Source organism: Protopterus annectens, chromosome 12.part0 (assembly GCF_019279795.1).
Source record: "Protopterus annectens isolate FY-2018-M chromosome 12.part0, PAN1.0, whole genome shotgun sequence".
Lineage (NCBI taxonomy): Eukaryota > Metazoa > Chordata > Ceratodontiformes > Protopteridae > Protopterus > Protopterus annectens.
In genome coordinates this window covers 38,339,992-38,358,006 of record NC_056746.1, presented here as the reverse complement: position 1 = coordinate 38,358,006, position 18,015 = coordinate 38,339,992, and the positions used below count along the sequence as shown (strand labels likewise).

Sequence of the window (18,015 nt, the reverse complement as noted above, 5' to 3'; positions counted from 1 at the left end):
TATGAGAAGCAAACCAAACGTATAGATATTCTGCGAAAATATGGAGAGTTGAGAGGTATGTTAAATCCCCACCACACACACAAAATACAGAAGACTTTTAATTGGCAAGTTTAAGATTATTTGTTGGATTTTCGGGAAGGGTGAGAAAAAGGAAGAGCACAAAATCCACAGTTAGCATTACAAGAGTTTCCGTACAAACTGTGGGAAAAAAAATAACCTACATACATCACTAAAAATAGAAATACGCCCAGACCTCTAACAAAAAAAAATCTGGACAAAAACAAAAATAATGGGAGGACAAAGCACCAAAGATAGGGAGTTTTTAAATATTGGTGTCAAACTTAAATATCTGTCGCTACTTTAGTGATTTCACTCCCTCCCAATTCACTGATTTACCAGAAGAAAAAAAAACACAGTTTATAAGAACGAGACTAAAAATACGTGGCAAAATTCTGGGCATTCTGCGAAAACCTGGACAGTCGAGAGATTTAAATATACTCACCTGGCACCTGCTAAAGGTTTGCTACTTCACAAGAAATGACACAGTCCAATTCTTACTTTCGAAGCAGCGGGCTACTACTATCTCTGAATTAAAAAGAGAAAAGACCGTTTATCCCAAGTAGTGACTCCGTATTAATACCAGAGACTCGCCTCTGTCTCAACGACCGATTCCGTACAGTCGTACACGTACTAGTTCTCGTTTCCAGTAACCGACTCCGAGTTAACACCTACACCCCGGTCTCTTTGCCAGCGACGAGATCAGTTTTGACCCGCACACACCCACTCTTCTCTGAGGTAACTAATAACCGCCTTCTTCCGCCCAACTCACAGTCCGTTACCGTAACTAGAGCGCGAGCTGCCCGTCCTCAGATGGCATGACGTTTCAGGCGGTTTACCTTAATGATGTTCTCGTGGATATTGGGTGTGAATTAGAAACGAGCGTTAATATTTAACAAATTAAAAATGAGGACACGGTTACCGCCCTTGACAGAAATAAGTACATACTAAACTCTCTTCATTTAGTTTGTGTTGGACGTTGCAATAACACAGGACTTTGTAACACAACTAAAAGGTACTGAAACAGTGACGCCCAAACACCACCCATGGCTATATAAATTGTAGTACCTTTCCACATCCGTTAGCATGTGTTTTCTCCAGTCATTTATTACACTGTTAAATAGAAGTTTATATGATTTTAATAACATTATATACTTACAAAAGTTTTCTAAACTTGAGGAATACATACTATGTGTGTGTGATGGGAGTAGTGGGTTAAATGTATCACATTCAGGAAGAAGAGGCACCGGTTCAAAGCTGGCTGCACTGCTGAGGAAAGTGCGTTAAATGACGGACTTTAATGGTTACCCAAAATCCGTCTCTGCTGATGGGATTTGTGTTGTTGCCACATAAGGCAGCGTGTGGTAACGCACAGTAATTACTCTTGTGGACGAGAATAGGGAGTTTCTTCACCACATACCCTGCAGCTAACGGCAAAAAAAAAATGAGTACCTACTACATCTTTGCTGCATCTCATTTAAACTCTAAACATCTCTTCAACACAGTAAAAAGGTTTCTATTACGTTAGTTACGTAAACAAGGTAAGCAAATAAAACGACGTGTTGAATAACGTTGGGGCTCTCAAGTGTACCTCATACGAAGAACGCACCTCACCTGGGGTCTTAAGCAGTTCACGTCGGTTCCACATTGAAAGACTCATTCGGTGGTAGGAAATTTTTTAATAGAAATCCATAGTAAATAGTAATTAATCATATTAATTCATTAAAATATCTTTATAAGTAAAACCAGCATATTTAACCATCCTATGGCCTTAGTTGAAGTTCCCTCTTTGGGCAGTTGTGTCCTGACAAAAAATTCTAATAATAGCAAATGTCCTGAGATTTTAGGACAAAATTATTTCCTATATGTTATGTAATGGGTGCATAAAACAGTTATTCTGTATCTAAAATGCCTAAATGTTATAAGAAACAGAATAAGCAACTTAACTGCTACAAGAATAAGCTTTTATTTATTTATTTTATTTTTATTTATTTTACATTTATTTAGGCAAAAAAGTTAAGTTCTCTCCTTTATACTGATCGTGGGTATGTGTCAGCCTGTAAAATCTGATGTTTGTACCAAAAATGGCCCACTTTGGCAATTTGGAAAGGTGGCAACCCTATAGTAAGCCATATGTGTTCCACATTTTCCCCATTTGTTCCACATTATGAGGGCAAGTGTTCCTCATTTTGGACATGGACATCCTGCCCTCACCAAGAATGATGCCACAATACAAAGATGATCAGCTTTAATAATTGGCTCAATTACTGGTGTCATTCTAGGGTGATCCTATGTCTGTCTGCTTGGGATGACATGCTGGACAAGCCACGCTGCTTCGCAAGGGACGGCTTGCACCTGTTACCACTGGGCTTCCGGATATTGGCTAAGGCGCTTGCCACCCCCATAGTGCCTTTTTTAGGCAAGGCTCAAAAGACGAACCCACCTCCTTAGAAAACAAAAATGGAAAAAAATTAAGGGTAATGCTGCTCAATGCCAGAAGTCTAAATCTCAAGATGCAGGCTCTCAAAGCACTCCTCAGTATGGAGAACATCGATGTCTGCGCTGTAACCAAGACCTGGTTCAAGGCTCCTGAGAGCACCCCAGCGCTACCAGGCTTTACCTCGTATCATGCTTTTCGGCCCCAAAACCCGGGCCGAACCACAAAGGGAGGGGGAGTGTCTATATTCATTAAGGATACCCACACCTCTAGGTTAGTGGCAACTCATGAAGCATCGGAGACCATCCAGGTGCAGCTAACAGTAGGCAAAACTGCTATACAACTGGTTGCATGTTACAGACCACCCTCCCAATCTCAAGAACCCCACTCAGCCTTCCTGAAGACATTGGAAGATATGAATGTCTCACCAAATACCATCATATTGGGAGACTTCAACTACCCTAACATAGACTGGGTGCACTATTCTAGCCCTAACACCCTAGCTCAAAGGTTCCTGGAATTCATAAACTCAAATGCAATGGAACAGCTAGTCACCTCTCCCACAAGGGGGGATAATATACTAGACCTGATCATCACAAACATGGGGACAAAATGCTCCACACCGGAAGTATTGCCCTCACTGGTGAGATCTGACCAAAAACTAATCACCCTGGATATACATTTACCACCTCCACTCCCAGCACAAAAGACTACAGTGAGAAACTTCTCAAAAGCCGACTTTACACTTCTCAAGACTGAGATGGTATCATTTAAGCCCTCAGGGCCAATGGAAACCACATCCCACAATGCTGAATCCTACACAAATGCTTTCTACGGACATCTCCAAGAATGCGTGGATCGTGCAATCCCAAATAAAACCAAGACCCTCTCCACCAAAGGAAAGCGTCCTGTCTGGTGGACCCCAGCCATAAACAAATTGTATAACAAAAGGAGGAAGCTACTGCAAGACAGAGCAAAATCCCATAAAGGGAAGGCATCTCTGATCAGCACTAGTAGAAAGCTACGTTCTCTCATAAAAATATCCAAGGCCAACTTTGAGAGAAAAATCGCCAAGGACACTAAAGATAACCACAAGGCATTCTTCAGTTATGTTAGAAACCTGGGCAGAAACACTCAGATATGCTCAGAGTTAGTACACAACGACAAAAATTTACCGAACCCACAGATATTGCCAACATTCTGGCAGACAGGTTCAGTGCAAATTTCTCCCCTCCCTCACCTCCAAAAGAAGAAATACTCATCCCAGCTGAATGTAACCTCCCTGTCATCTCTGATGTCCAGGTGAGAACCGCCCTCAACAAAGCAAAAAACACAGCATCTATGGGACCTGATGGTATCCCCGGCTGTGTGATGCGTGAACTCCAAGAGGAGCTAAACCCACATATAAAAATGTTATTTAACCTTAGCCTTACTACAGGATATGTACCTGAACACTGGTGTACAGCAACAGTGGTACCACTCCACAAGGGAGGCTCCACTACAGACCCTGGGAACTACCACTCCATAAGCTTGACCAGCCTGGTTTGCAAAGCTATGGAAAGAATTATTATGGAACTCATAAACAACGACATTGGGGACCTACAGACACTTGATCCCACCCAGTTCAGCTTTGTAAAAGGCAGATTCTGCCTTTTGAACCTGGTTGACTTTTTCGAAACAGTCACTAGAGCCATTGATGAGGGCAAGGCAGTCCATACAGCCTACCTGGACTTGGCTAAAGCCTTTGACACAATACCCCACTCGGGGATCATAGAAAAGCTAAACAGCTTAAAAGTAAATCCATATGTCACAAGATGAGTTGCAAACTGGCTAAAGAACAGAACCCATAAAGTCAAGATTGCGGGAGCCATGTCAGACTCAAATCCAGTCACAAGTGGTGTCCCACAGGGCTCTGTCCTGGGACCCCTCTTGTTCGGCATTTACTTCTCAGATGTGAAAGCAAACATGGGAGGGTTGTGGCTGACAAAGTTCGCAGATGACTGCAAACTAGGCGCCATAGTCGATACACCAGCTGACACATACATCCTACAGAAAGGCCTCACCGAAACGGACAACTGGTGCTGGAATCACGGCCTTAAACTGAATGCCAAGAAATGTATAGTCATCCCCTTTGGGAAAAACAAAATACCCACAAACTATCACATAGACAGTAACCCACTGAGTACCGAGAAAGTGATCAGAGACCTGGGGACCCAAGTTGACAGTGACCTCTCATTTGACACCCACGTTGCCAAAGTGGATAGAAAGACTTTCTACCTTGCTCACCTTATCATGAAGGGGTTCACATCCAGATCAAAGGAGGTCATCATGCCCCTGTACTCCTCCCTTATCAGGCCCATGATTGAGTACAATGCCCCATTTGGTATGTACCTCACCCGGCACTTACAACAGCTGGAGAGACCCCAGAAGTACCTCACCAAGAGGATCAAGAGTTTCCAACATATGTCATATGCTGCCAGGCTAAAGAAACTCCAGCTCTATTCAGTAGCATACCGCCTGCTCAGAGGTGATCTGTGCCTGACATACAAGGCCATATCCAACCAGGAATTGATGGACATGCTCCACCTCAAAAAATCAAAATCCATAAGAACCACGCAAGCCAAAGATTTAAACCTCAGTACAAACATGAATAGAGCATGCTGGAGGGACAGATTCATAACTCAGAGGCTTCCCATACTCTGGAACAAAATCCCAGTCCGTGTTAGGCAGAGCCCCTCACTGACTCTCTTCAAGAGAAATCTTGACGAGTGGATGGGAGATCGTAGGTTTACCCCGGGGGTCACCCCTGTATCGCTACTTAACAGAGGCACAGTAAACTAATTTTAATAAGTAAGGGGGTCTTCAATGTGTCACTACTAGACAAAGGCACAGTATTCTAAATTTATTCTATACACCTTAGTACCACTACATGGGGTGGAGAAAACCACATCTCTAGGGCTAGGCTTGCAAATGCCTCAGGGCAGATAGCCGAGTACTAAACTATGAAACTATGAAAATATGAAGGGTGAGAGCTATGCGTTGCGGTCCTGCACACAAACAGGAGAGCACCATCAAGTCTCAGTGTTGTTGTCAGTTCTGCAGTTTTTTCGGCCAACCCCCCACAAAAAACGTAACCACAACTGCTTCAAATTTTCCTCAAGCAACTTTCAAAAGAAACCCAACTGGGCGAGAAAACCGTGGGCTGGCAAGTGTCCAGTGGGAGGAAACCCACGTGAACACGGGGAGGGGATTACTAAATAATGACATCCATTTACATTTGGAAAATCCACAGTAATACAAACTCGACTTTCTAAACTGATAAAATGGTCTACAAACTGTCACTGACGATTTGGGAGTTTTGCTCCCCCTCATTATTTTCTCCACATTTTTACTCATAAGAGATTGAGAAGAAAAACATCCCACCATCCGTAGGAGGTTACTAGGCTAATGGCCCAAGGGCCCTTACAAGCCTAATACAGTCCCTGTTCTGAGGAATGTCAAGGTATTAACTGAAACTAAGTCAGCTACTGCCCCTGTTCAAGACGAGCACAGGTGAAACTCCTGGGGAGACCTCTGTGAGACATATCTGTCTCTCCAGCAAGTCCTGTTGATGTCACATACTAGTTTGAGTTCCACAGAGCAAGTGCATCTTATACCATTTGATCTACGAATGTGCAGGATTTCCATTAGAGCAGGATGTGATATTGCTATGTATGCAAAGCAGAGGTCACCTTTGAATAGTCTGTAAGACACAGAGTATAGTGACAGTGATTTAAGTCTTTCAACATATGACATGCTGAAGACCATGAATTTTATTTGTAAGAAACCTTTGAGGTATTTCCATTTGCTGCAGGTTTCTGGTAAGGTACACACCAAAGGTAGCATTGTACTCTATTATTGCTCTGAGTGAGGTGCACAGGGGTGTTATAACCTCTTTTGTTCTGGATGCAATGTCCTTATGAGGTGGATGATGTGGAAGGCCTTTCTTACCACTGTGGACATGTGGCAGTAAAGGAAAGGTTGCTGTCAACCTGTGTGCCCAAATCTCTCACCACTGATTGCGTGCTTATGGTGTTGTTATTAATGTGGTAATGTGCAGGAATGTCACCCTTGTAGAAGGGGATGATGATGCATTTTTTTGCATTGAGTTGTATCCCATGACTCTGACACCATTCGTCTGTGTAAGTCCCTGTTGTAGGATGTTGACATCATCTGGGGACTTGATGACTGCACTCAGTTTGCAATTATCAGCAAACTTTGCCAGCCATATAGGTTCATATGTGTCTACTAGGGTAATTGCCCTGGAGCCTTTACAAGCCTAGCCCATAGGATTACCCTGCCATCATGCCACCTGACCTTAGTTCCCAGTGCCTCTGTCGAGTAAAGCCACTGGAATGATCCCTGGGGTGAATTTTCTATTTCCCATCCACTCATCAAGATTTCTCTTGAAGAGGATCAGTGTGGTGCTCTGCTTGACATCTATGGAAAGTCTATTCCATAGCATGGGTAGTCTCTGGATTATGAAACTGTCCCTCCAGCATGTTTTGCTGATTGTGGTAATGAGGTTGAGGTCTCTAGAGCGTGTGGTGGGGAGGGATTAGGATTTCTTTAGATGTAGCATTTCTAACATATTTGGGTCAGACATGGCTTTGTAAGTCAAGCAGAAATCGCCTCTAAGTAGGGGATATGAGACAGAGAATAGTTGGAGTTGTTTAAGTCTGTCCATATAGGACAAATGTTAAAGGCTTAGGATCCTCTTTGTGAGGTACTTTTGCGGCCTCTCCACTTGTTGCAGGTGTTTAGTGAGGTACATGCTAAATGGGGCATTGTATTCAGTGATTGGCCTAATAAGGGAAGAGTAGCGGGAGACAATGACCTCTTTCTTCCTGGATGCAAAAATTAGTAATGAGATGTGCCACATAGAAGGACTTTTTGACCACAGTGGCAATGTGGTAGTCAAAAGAGAGGTTGCTGTCAACCTGTGTTCCCACATCTTTTATAATGCCTTCTGTGTTCAGTGGACTACCATCAATGTGGTAATTCATGGAAACCAGGTTTTTCCCAAAGGGGATGACGACACATTTTTTGGCATTGAGCTTAAGGCTATGGTTCTGTCACCAATCGTTGGTCTCAGTGAGGTGTTTCTGTAGGATTTCAACATCACTTGGGGTGTTAATAATAGCCCCCAGCTTGCAATTGTCTGTGAAATTTGTCAGCCAGAGTCCCTTCCTGTTGGCCTGGACTTCAGAGAAGTAGATACCAAACAGGAGAGGATCCAGGACCAAACCCTGTGGGACTCCATTTGTGACTGGTTGGCAACCTGACTTGGAGTCAGCTACTTTCACACTGGGTTCTACCTGTGACCCAGTCTAAAACTCACCTAGTGATATAGGGGTTGATGCCTAGCATAGTGAGTTTTTCTATAATTCCTAAGTGGGGAATGGTATGAAAGACCTTGGCCAGATCAGGGTAGGCTGTATGAACCACCTTGCTTTCATCCACAGCTCTGGTGACTGACTCAAAGAAGTTGAGCAGGCATGATCTACCCTTCACAAAGCCAAACTGTGTGGGATCCAGAGTTTGGAGATTTCCTATATCCTTGTTTATAAGTCTATGATGATGCATTCCATAGCTTTGCATATCAGACTCATCAGGCTAATGAGGCGATAGTTTCCAGGGTCTGTAGTCACTCCTCTTTTGTGGAGAGGGATGACTGTAACAGTGAGCCATTCTGTAGGAACAGAGCCTGAGGTGAGGCTGTGATTAAACAGGGCACACAGTTGAGGTGCCAATTCATTCTGTAGTTCATGTAGAACACAGCCAGGGATATTGTCAGGTCCCATAGAAGCTGTATTCTTGACCTTGGACAGTGTTGTTTTAACCAGTGCAGTAGTAATACTGGGTGCCTGGCAATCTACTGGTATTGTGACTGGTCCTTTGGGGGGGGGGGTAAAGTTGGCACTGAATCTGTCGGCCAGTACATTTGCAATATCTGTTGGCTTGGTATAGGAGGTACCATTGTGCAGTTGCGTGCAGTTGCTCAGAGCAAATCTGGGTATTGCTGTGGAGATTCTTTACATAACTATAGAAGGCCTTGTGGCTGTCTTTACTATCTGCTGCAATTCTGTTTTCATAGCTAGCTTTAGAGGATTTGATGAGGGATCTCAACTTTTTGTTGAGGCTGATAAGGGAGTTTTTCCAATCTTAGGACTTCACCTTATTCCGCATCAGTTTCCTCCTTCTGTTGTAGAGTTTATGGCAGGGGACCACCAGATTGGCTTCCTTTTTTTGGAGGAGAGCATCTTGGTTCTATTGGGTATAGCAATTCGTACAGTGCATTGGTGTATGATTCGGCGGTCAAGCAACTATTCTCCATTTGCATGGGTGCTGTGAAGTTAGCCACTTCTGTTTTTAGGAGCCCAAGGTTAGCTTTGGAGAAGTTTTTCATGGTGGTTACCTTTGGTGGGGGGGTTGTGGGAGGGATGTGGATTTCCAAGGTGATTAGTTTGTGGTTGCATCTAACCAGGGAGGAGCTGACTATTGCTGTACAGCAATGGTCACCCATGTTAGTAATGACCAGGTCAAGGATGTTGCTACCTCTAGTGGGGGGTAAGAATGAGCTGGTCCAGGGCATTGGAATTAATGAATTCCAGCAAACGCTGGGCAAGTATTGGTACATGAGTAGTTTTCCTAGTTAATGGAGGGGTAGTTGAAGTTACCCAGTATGAGAGTGCTAAATTAGACCTTAATATTCTCCAGGGTGCTTAGGAACATGGAGTGTGAGTCTTGGGACATGGTTGGGGACCTATAGCAGGCTACGACCTGAATCGCTGTCTTACCCAATGTTAGCTGCACCTGAATAGGTTCATAGGTACGTGCTAGGCTATCTGCCTGAAGCATTTATAAGCCTAGCCGGAATGTGTTGGCTTTCGTCACCCCCTTAGATTAGTTCCCTGTGCCTCTGTCCAGCAGAGTCATTGAAGTGATCCCTGGGGTAAACTTTCTGTTTCCCATCCACTCGTCAAGGTTTCTCTTGAAGAGTGTTAGCGAGGAGCTCTGCCTAATGTAGATTGGAATCTTGTTCCAGAGCATGGGAAGTCTCTGGACAGGAGTCTATCCCTCCAGCACGTCCTATTTATTGTTGTGGTGAAGTTTAGATCCCTGGAACGTGTGGCTCGAGGGGATATGGTTTTCTTTAGGTGGAGCATGTCAATCAATTCTGGGTTGGACATGGCCTTGTATGTCAGGCAGAGATCACCTCTGAGTAGGCGGTATACATCCGAGTACAGCTGGAGTTTCTTCAGTCGATCTGCATAGGGCATCTGCTTGAGGCCAGTGATCCTCTTGGTGAGGTACTTCTGTGGTCTTTCCAGTTGTTGCAGGTGTCTTGTAAGGTACATCCCAAATGGGGCATTGTACTCTATGATGGGTCTGATGAGTGATGCATAGAGGGGCCCAATGACTTCTTTCGATCTGGATGCAAACCCTTTTGTGATTAGATGGGCCACATAGAAGGATTTTCTAACCTCTTTGGCAATGTGATTATCAAAGGAGAGGTTACTATCTACTTGGGTCCCCAGATCCCTTATTACGTCTTCTGTATTTAGGGGGCTACCACCTATGTGGTAGTTTGTGGGTACTTTGATTTTTCCAAAGTGGATGACTATGCACTTTTTGGCATTTAGCTTGAGGCCATGGTTTTGACACCAGGTATCTGTCTCAGTGAGACCCTTTTGGAGGATGTCTGTGTCAGCTGGAAAGTCAATTATAGCCCCTAGTTTGCAGTCGTCTGCGAACTTGGTCAGCCATAGTCCTCTTGTGCTTGCCTGTACCTCTGAGAAGTATATGCCGAACAGGAGGGGTCCTAGGACTGAACCCTGGAGAATGCCACTTGTAACCGGTTTAGAGTCAGACCTAGCTCCCACAACTCTTACCATGTGGGTTCTGTCCATGAGTCAGTTGGCAACCCATCTCGTGACGTAGGGGTTTATGTTCAGGCTGGTGAGCTTGTCTATAATACCTGAGTGGGGAATGGTGTCAAAGGCCTTTGCGAGGTCTAGGTAAGCTGTGTGGACCACCTTTCCCTCATCTATAGCCTTGGTAACTGTCTCAAAGAAGTCCACCAAGTTTAGGAGGCATGATCTGCCCTTAACAAAGCTGAACTGGGTAGGGTCCAGTGTTTGGAGGTTTCCAATGTCCCTGTTAATGAGATCTATGATGATGTGCTCCATAGCTTTGCAGACCAAGCTAATCAGGCGTATAGGGCAATAGTTCCCGGGGTCCATTGTGGCGCCACCTTTGTGGAGTGGAATAACCATTGCTGTGCACCACTCTGTGGGCACATAGCCTGTGGAGAGGCTGAGTTTAAACAGTGTGTTTAGGTGAGGGGTTAGTTCATCTTTGAGATCGTGTAGGATGCAGCCTGGGACACCATCCAGTCCCATTGATGCTGTGCTTTTGGCTTTGGAGAGGGCTGTTTTAACCTGAGTGTCTGTGATTTCAGGGGCACTACATTCTTCTGGTATAGATGTTCTACATGTTTCACTGTTGCAATCATTACATTTGGGTAATCTGCTGGCAGGTTGTCCTCAGTCGGCCTGATTAACAAAGTCTTGGGTCGTCCCTTCTTCCATGTCATCAGGTCATCAGGGGTATAAAACATGCATCCAACGCCATTACTATCAGTCTTTCTTGCCACGTGGTGCCCAAAGCAGAAGCAGTTTGCAAGTGCCGCTCAGCCAACTCCTGAAATTTTCGTTTTCGAGTTTCAGAACCGAAGTCTTCAACTTAAAGCTAAGTACCCCGTTGGGGAAACTTTTTCTTGCTCCTTACCGATGTCAGTAAAAGTTAATAATTGCATTACTTGTGGAAAGCAAATACCTCACAAAGATTTTAATTCGTACTGTATTCCTTGCCTAGGCCCTGACCATGACGTACCTTGCTGTCGGTTTTGTGCTTTATTTAATCAGCGCACTATCCGTCGTCGGTACATTTTTGCCTATAAATATTTTGGTTCTCGGTTTAATTATCCAGAAATGTGGTCAGTTAGCCATCCTACTACCGGGATTCCAAAAAAAACACAAAGATAAAGACAGAGACAGGCCGCCAAGGTCCAAAACTGCCGATGACGCTTCTCCTAAGCCAGTCGCCAGTTCGCCGGTACTCAGTGAGGCGCTTTCGCATCCCCTGTTACCCGCTACCTCTGATTCGCAGGCCTCTACTGAGACCCATTTGGAGTTCGGTATGCCGCGAGAGGCTTCACCTATGGAACCCGCGGATGTCTCTACCTTGGATGGGTCCGGAGCCGCTGTGCAGGCACCATCTTCTGAGGGTGTATTCAGGCCTACAGACTTGCATATTAAATTGACGCCGCCTTCATTACTAAGGCGTAAATCTCGATCCATGTCTAAAAAACCGATGCCCAGGCCACATGTTCAGGCCCCTGTGCCTAAAAAACAAATGATAAAAATGGCTGAAGATCTAATTACTCTAATCAGGGGTAGTCAACCCCCCCCCCCCCAAGAGGCCTAGGGCTGAGCTTGATTATGAATCTTCTGATCAGGCTTCTGATTCTTCTCTGATGACCTGGATTTGTCCAAACCTACTTATGAGAATTCTGATGGAGAGGATTCCATTCCCTCTGCTTCCCCTCCTGAGGATTTTTCTTTTGGGGAAACTTTACATACCTTAAGGGAGCATTTCCATTGGGAAAGTCAGGAATTTTCTGATTCAAGAAAGTGGCTTAGGGATTTCCTTCTTCTACCTCAGCATAGGCCCTTGGCTATACTCCTGTACTAGACATTGTTGATGATGTGTTTTTGGAATCCAGTATGGCCCCTGATTCCCTGCCTCCGGCTCCTAGTAAACCTGACAGATACTACAGGGTTCCTGAGTCCCACAAGTTCCTTTTCAAAAATCCTGTTGCAGATCCAGAAACCATTTCTCAGGGGTCCAAGGGCATTAAGGCTTCTACTGCTAAAAATCTTACCCCTTCTGATAGAGATTCCAGGGCGCTGGATAGATGGGGTAAGAAGGTTTATACTTCTGCAACCTTGGCAATCAGGGCTTTAAACTGCCAATTTCATATGTTAAAATATCAACAGCATATTATTGGACTGCTTAAACAGAAAATTATGTTGTTTCCTGACTGTGTGAAAAATAAAGATTTACAGGATTTATTGGATTCTGCTGAACAAGTCGGAAAACATACTTTGCAATGTGGTTTTGATTCTTTAGAGGCCTCCTGCAGGGCTGCTGTTACTAGGTCTGTGCTTAGAAGGCATGCTTGGCTTAAGGAGCAATATTTGCCTGATCATGTTAAAGTGAAATTGTTGGATGCTCCTTTAAATCAGGACCATCTGTTTGGCAATAAGGCTGAAGAAGTTCTAAAAAGGATGGAAGATAAAGCTAAATCTATGCAAACTGTTAAAGATTTCTTACAAGTGCAACCTCCAAGATTTAGTAGGCACTGGCCTTCTAAGAATTGGTCTTTTCCAGCTCCTTCCAGATCCTCTCAAGCCAAACCCAGACACTCCAAAAGCACCAGGTTTCAGTCCCAGGGGGCTCTCAGAACTAAGCAGTGGGGGACCTCCACTTCCAAATCTGGAAATAAGACACCCCCGTATGGTAAACAGTCTCAATGACTTCCTTTTTAAAATTACCAAGCACTTACATTTTAACCGCCCCTTTGGGGGGAAAGATTGCTCTTCATGCAAAGAACTGGGAACTCATAACCCAGGACAAATGGGTTTTAAATGTAGTGGCCCAGGGATACAGATTTCATTTCCACACGTTGCCAACACCAAACAGGTGGCCAGATCTTCCCCCAAATCAGTGGGCAGAGGCTCAAAAACAAGTACTTTCCCTCTTAAACATGGGGGCTATTCAACCAGTACCAGAAGAGAAAAAGGGACAAGGTTTCTATTCCAGGCTCTTTCTGGTACCCAGAAAAGACAAATCATGGCGTCCAATTCTGGACCTGTGTACTTTAAACACCTTTCTGGACATTCCAAAATTCAAGATGCTGACTCTTCACCAGTTACTTCCTATGCTAGGCAAAGATGCCTGGTTGTCAACTCTAGATTTAAAAGACGCATACCTGCACATCCCAATCAGGGAATCGTGCAGAAGATACCTACACTTCAAAGCAGGCTACTTGCATTATCAGTTCTCTGCACTGCCCTTTGGCTTATCTACTGCACCCAGGGTATTCACAAAGTGCATGGCTCCAGTTATTGCATTTTGCAGGCAAAGAAATATTCAAATATATCTATACCTGGTCAATTGTCTAATTCAGGCAGAAAACCAGGTCATACTTCTAAATCATCTGGCGTTGTAAAAAGGGTTTTAACCTGTCTGGGGTACACCATAAACGAAAAGAAATCACAACTGGTACCCTCTCAACAGATTACATTCCTGGGTGCAAGCTTGAATACAACTGCCCAGATGGCTTTCCTCATGCCAGAGAAGCAAATTCATTTGGTAACTTACTTCAAACAAGTGTTCACAAAAACCCTGCTATCTGCAAGACAAATATTGCAAGCCTTGGGGTTCATGGCCTCCTGCATTCTTCTAATTCCATATGCAAGACTGCATATGAGGAAACTACAGTGGTACTTAAAAAGTCTATGGAATCAACATTGTCACAGCCTGGAAACAATGATTCCTGTCATACCTTGCCTATGCCTGGAATTCCTATGGTGGGCAGAGGCCTGCCACCAGAACAAGGGACTGCCATTCACACTACCCCCTGCCGCCCAAACCCTAACTTCAGATGCATCAGACTATGCATGGAGGGCTCACCTGGCAGGAAAGTGCATTCAGGCCAAATGGAACCCAAATCAAATGCATCTACATATCAATCAAAAAGAAATGTTAGCTGTACAGAATGCTCTGACAGCCTTCAAGGACTACATTCTTCCAGGATAACTAATGATAAAGACGGACAACACCACAGTTATGTGGTACATAATCAAGCAGGGGGGTACACATTCTTACCCCCTCTGCAGACTAGCCATGGCATTGTGGAACACAGCCTTGAGCTACCAAGTGCACCTACAAGCTCAATTCCTGCCAGGAAAATTGAATACACTGGCAGACGGACTAAGCAGAAATCTCATGGACCCACACGAGTGGAAACGAACCACAGATTTTCAACATGTTGACAAGCAAATGGGGAAGCCCAGACGTAGATCTATTTGCCTCCCCCCAGAACTACCAGTTGGACAAGTTTTGCACAAGGACTCCCCACAAAGAAGCCTGGCAAGTGGATGCTCTGTCCTTCAGCTGGAAAAGCCTATCAGTCTATGCCTTTCCCCCTCTGCCTCTGCTCTCCAAAGTTCTGCTAAAAGTCAAACAGGACAAACCAAGAATGATTTTGATTGCACCAGACTGGCCATGCCAACACTGGTACCCACTCCTGTGCAGTGTATCACAAATATCTCCATCGCACCTGCCTCAGACCCCTTCCTTGCTGTCTCAACAGAAGAACCAAATTCTGCACCCACAGCTTCCAACATTGAACCTTGCAGCCTGGCTAATCACTTAAATTCACCCTTATCATCCCTCAGCAGACCTGTGCTGGATGTAATCTTGGAGGCGAGAAGGCCTAGTACTATAAAATCTTATGCTGACAAATGGAAAAGATTCTGTGCCTGGAAGCAGTCTTTAGGGATGAGCACAGCAGCGCCCAATTTACCTCAGATTTTGCAATACATAACTGAGATGCTTCACAAGGGCCTGTTTTTTTTCCTCTATTAAAATCCACGCTTCAGCTATTTCAGCTCACTATAACACAGAACCACCCCTCTTCTCTCATTCCCTGCTCAAGCAGTATCTCAGAGGTGAAAAGAATTTGAGACCACCCAGGAGAGCTCCTATCCCTGCCTGGGACCTTAACTTTGTTTTGGAGAAGCTCACTCTACCTCCTTTCAAGCCAGCTGCTACTGCAGACTAAAAAAATCTTTCTTGGAAAATAGTCTTCCTTTTAGCAATCACTTCAGCTAGAAGGATATCTGAATTACAGGCCCTTATGGCAGTGGAGCCTTTCATTATCTTTCATGCGGACAAGGATATCTCTGAGGACCAATCCATCCTTCATGCCCAAGGTGGTTTCCAGTGTGGCTCTTAATCAGCCCATTCATTTGCCAACCTTCTTTCCCAATCCACAGAACAAAGGGGAATGGATTCTGCATTCCTTGGATGTCCACAGACAACTTAGATTCTACTTGGACAGGACTAAATCTCGAAGAAAATCTGACCAATTACTGGTAGCATTTGCTGCAGGAGCAGAGGGGAAGGCTATTTCAAAGCAAACCATTTCTAAATGGACAAGCCATGGCATTAATTTCTGCTATAAGCACAATGGAAAACCTCTCCCCACAGGGGATCAGATCTCACTCCACCAGGGCTGCACCTACTTCTGCAGCCTTTCTCAGAGGTGTTCCTACCAGGGATATTCTAGAAGCTGCTACCTGGAGTTCTGTACATACTTTCACCAAGCATTATCATTTACCAATTTTCTCTAAATCCAGAGCTGGTTTTACCACTGCTGTCTTGCAGGGCCTTATAGCTGGCCCTAATGCTGTATAAACATCTCCTCCCAACCATAGCTTTGAGAATCTACCCAAATGTAATGACTGCAACAGTGAAACATGAAGAACATAGTACAGTTGTGTACACTTACCATAAATGTAGATGTTCAAGTGTATTCACTGTTGCAGTCCTGGTTACCCTCCCTCCAGCCCCCTACTTTTCCCTGGCTATACCTCTACTTTCTTTTACTATGCTCAAAAGCCTTTTTGGTGTATTTGCTTTTGGTTGGAGGTATAATTTTGTGTTTTTTTAATTTTATTGGCTCCCCATTAGGGGGGCACCTGACATCTGGGGCAAGAAAAAACTGATGTAATGGCATCAGATGCATCTTTTATACCCCTGATGACCTGACGTCATGGAAGAAGGGACAGCAACCGACGCAGGACCCAAGACTTTGTTAATCAGGCCGACTGAGGTCAACCTGCCAGCAGATTACCCAAATGTAATGACTGCAACAGTGAATACACTCAAACATCTACATTTATGGTAAGTGTACACAACTGTACTTTATGGGCCCTTTTGGGGGTGAGAGGGGGATGGAGTTTGCATTGAACCTGTCTGCCAGGATGTTGGCTATATAGGTCAGTTCAGTGTATTTTGTGCATTCTGCACTAACTCCGAGCAGATCTGAGAATTGCCACTTAGATTCTTGACATAACTAAAGAATGCCTTATGGTTATCTTTGGAGTCCATGGCAATTTTTCTTTCAAAGCTAGCCTTGGATGATTTTATGAGGGAACGTAGTTTCTTGCTGATACTGATCAGGGATGTCTTCCCTTCTTGGGATTTTACTTTTTTCTGTACTAGTATCCTCCTTCTGTTGTATAGCTTGTTTATGGCAGGGGGTCCACCAGACTGGTTTCCTTTTCTTGGAGGAGTGAGTCCTGGTTTTGTTTGGGATAGCATGATCCATGCATTCTTGTAGGTGCCCTTAGAGTGCATTAGTAAAGGATTTTGCAGCTTGGACAGCATTATCCTTTAGCATGGGGGCTTTGAAACTTCCTACCTCGGTCTTAAGTAACGTGAAGTTTGATTTTGAAAAGTTTTTCACGGTGTTTTTTTTGACCAGGGGTGGTGACGGAATGTGGATATCCAGAGTGATTACTTTATGGTCAGATCTAACCAGCGAGCGGTTGACCTCCAGTGTAGAACACCGGTCGCCCATGTTGGTGACGACCAGGTCCAATATGTTGACACCTCTGGTGGGGGTGTTGACCAGTTGATTCAGGGTGTTTGAGTTTATAAATTCTAGGAAATGTTGGGCAAGGGAGTTTGTACTTGAGTAGTTCTCCCAGTTAATGTTTGGGTAATTGAAATCACCCAATATCAGGGTGTTTGGTAGGACCTTTATGTTTCCCAGTGTTTCCAGGCATGCAGAGTGGGGGTCCTGGGACATGGTGGGTGATCTGTAGCAAGCTATAATTTGAATACAGTTTTGCCCATTAGTTGCACGTGGATGAACTCTGAAGCATTGTGCTGTGCCACTAACCTGGGGGTGTGGGTATCCTTGATGAATATGGATACTTCCCCGCCTTTTGTATTTCGGTCCAGGTTTTGTGGCCGAAATGTATGGTATGAGTTGTAGCCTGGTAGTGCTAGGGTGCTATCTGGAGCCTTAAACCAGGTTTCTGTTACTGCACATATATCAATTTTTCTCCATACTGAGGAGTGCCTCGAGTGCATGCATTTTGAGGTTTAGACTTCTGGCATTGAGTAGCATTACCCTCAGTTTTTTGTTACTTGTGCTTTTTATGGTGGTGGGTTTGTCTTTTGAGCCTTGCCTAAAAAAGGCACTATGGGGGTGGCAAGAGCCTTGGCCATTATTCGAAAGCCTAAGGGTGACAGGTGCAAGCCATCTCTAGCGAAGCAGCATGGCTTGTCGAGCATGTCATCCCAGGCTGACAGACATTGGATCCCCTTTGAATGAC

The 18,015-nt window shown here is 44.5% G+C and overlaps 1 protein-coding gene across 1 annotated transcript in view; it reads right to left on the bottom strand.

Moving 5' to 3' along the window:
* The window catches only part of LOC122816345 (lipopolysaccharide-induced tumor necrosis factor-alpha factor homolog), a 557,704-nt gene extending 556,674 nt beyond the window's left edge, over positions 1-1,030 (bottom strand). Inside the window, exon 1 of the mRNA XM_044089076.1 lies at positions 503-1,030. The gene's annotated coding sequence lies outside the window, so the exon portion shown is untranslated. The remainder of the gene's footprint in view (positions 1-502) is intronic.
* Between the last annotated feature and the right edge of the window lie 16,985 nt (positions 1,031-18,015).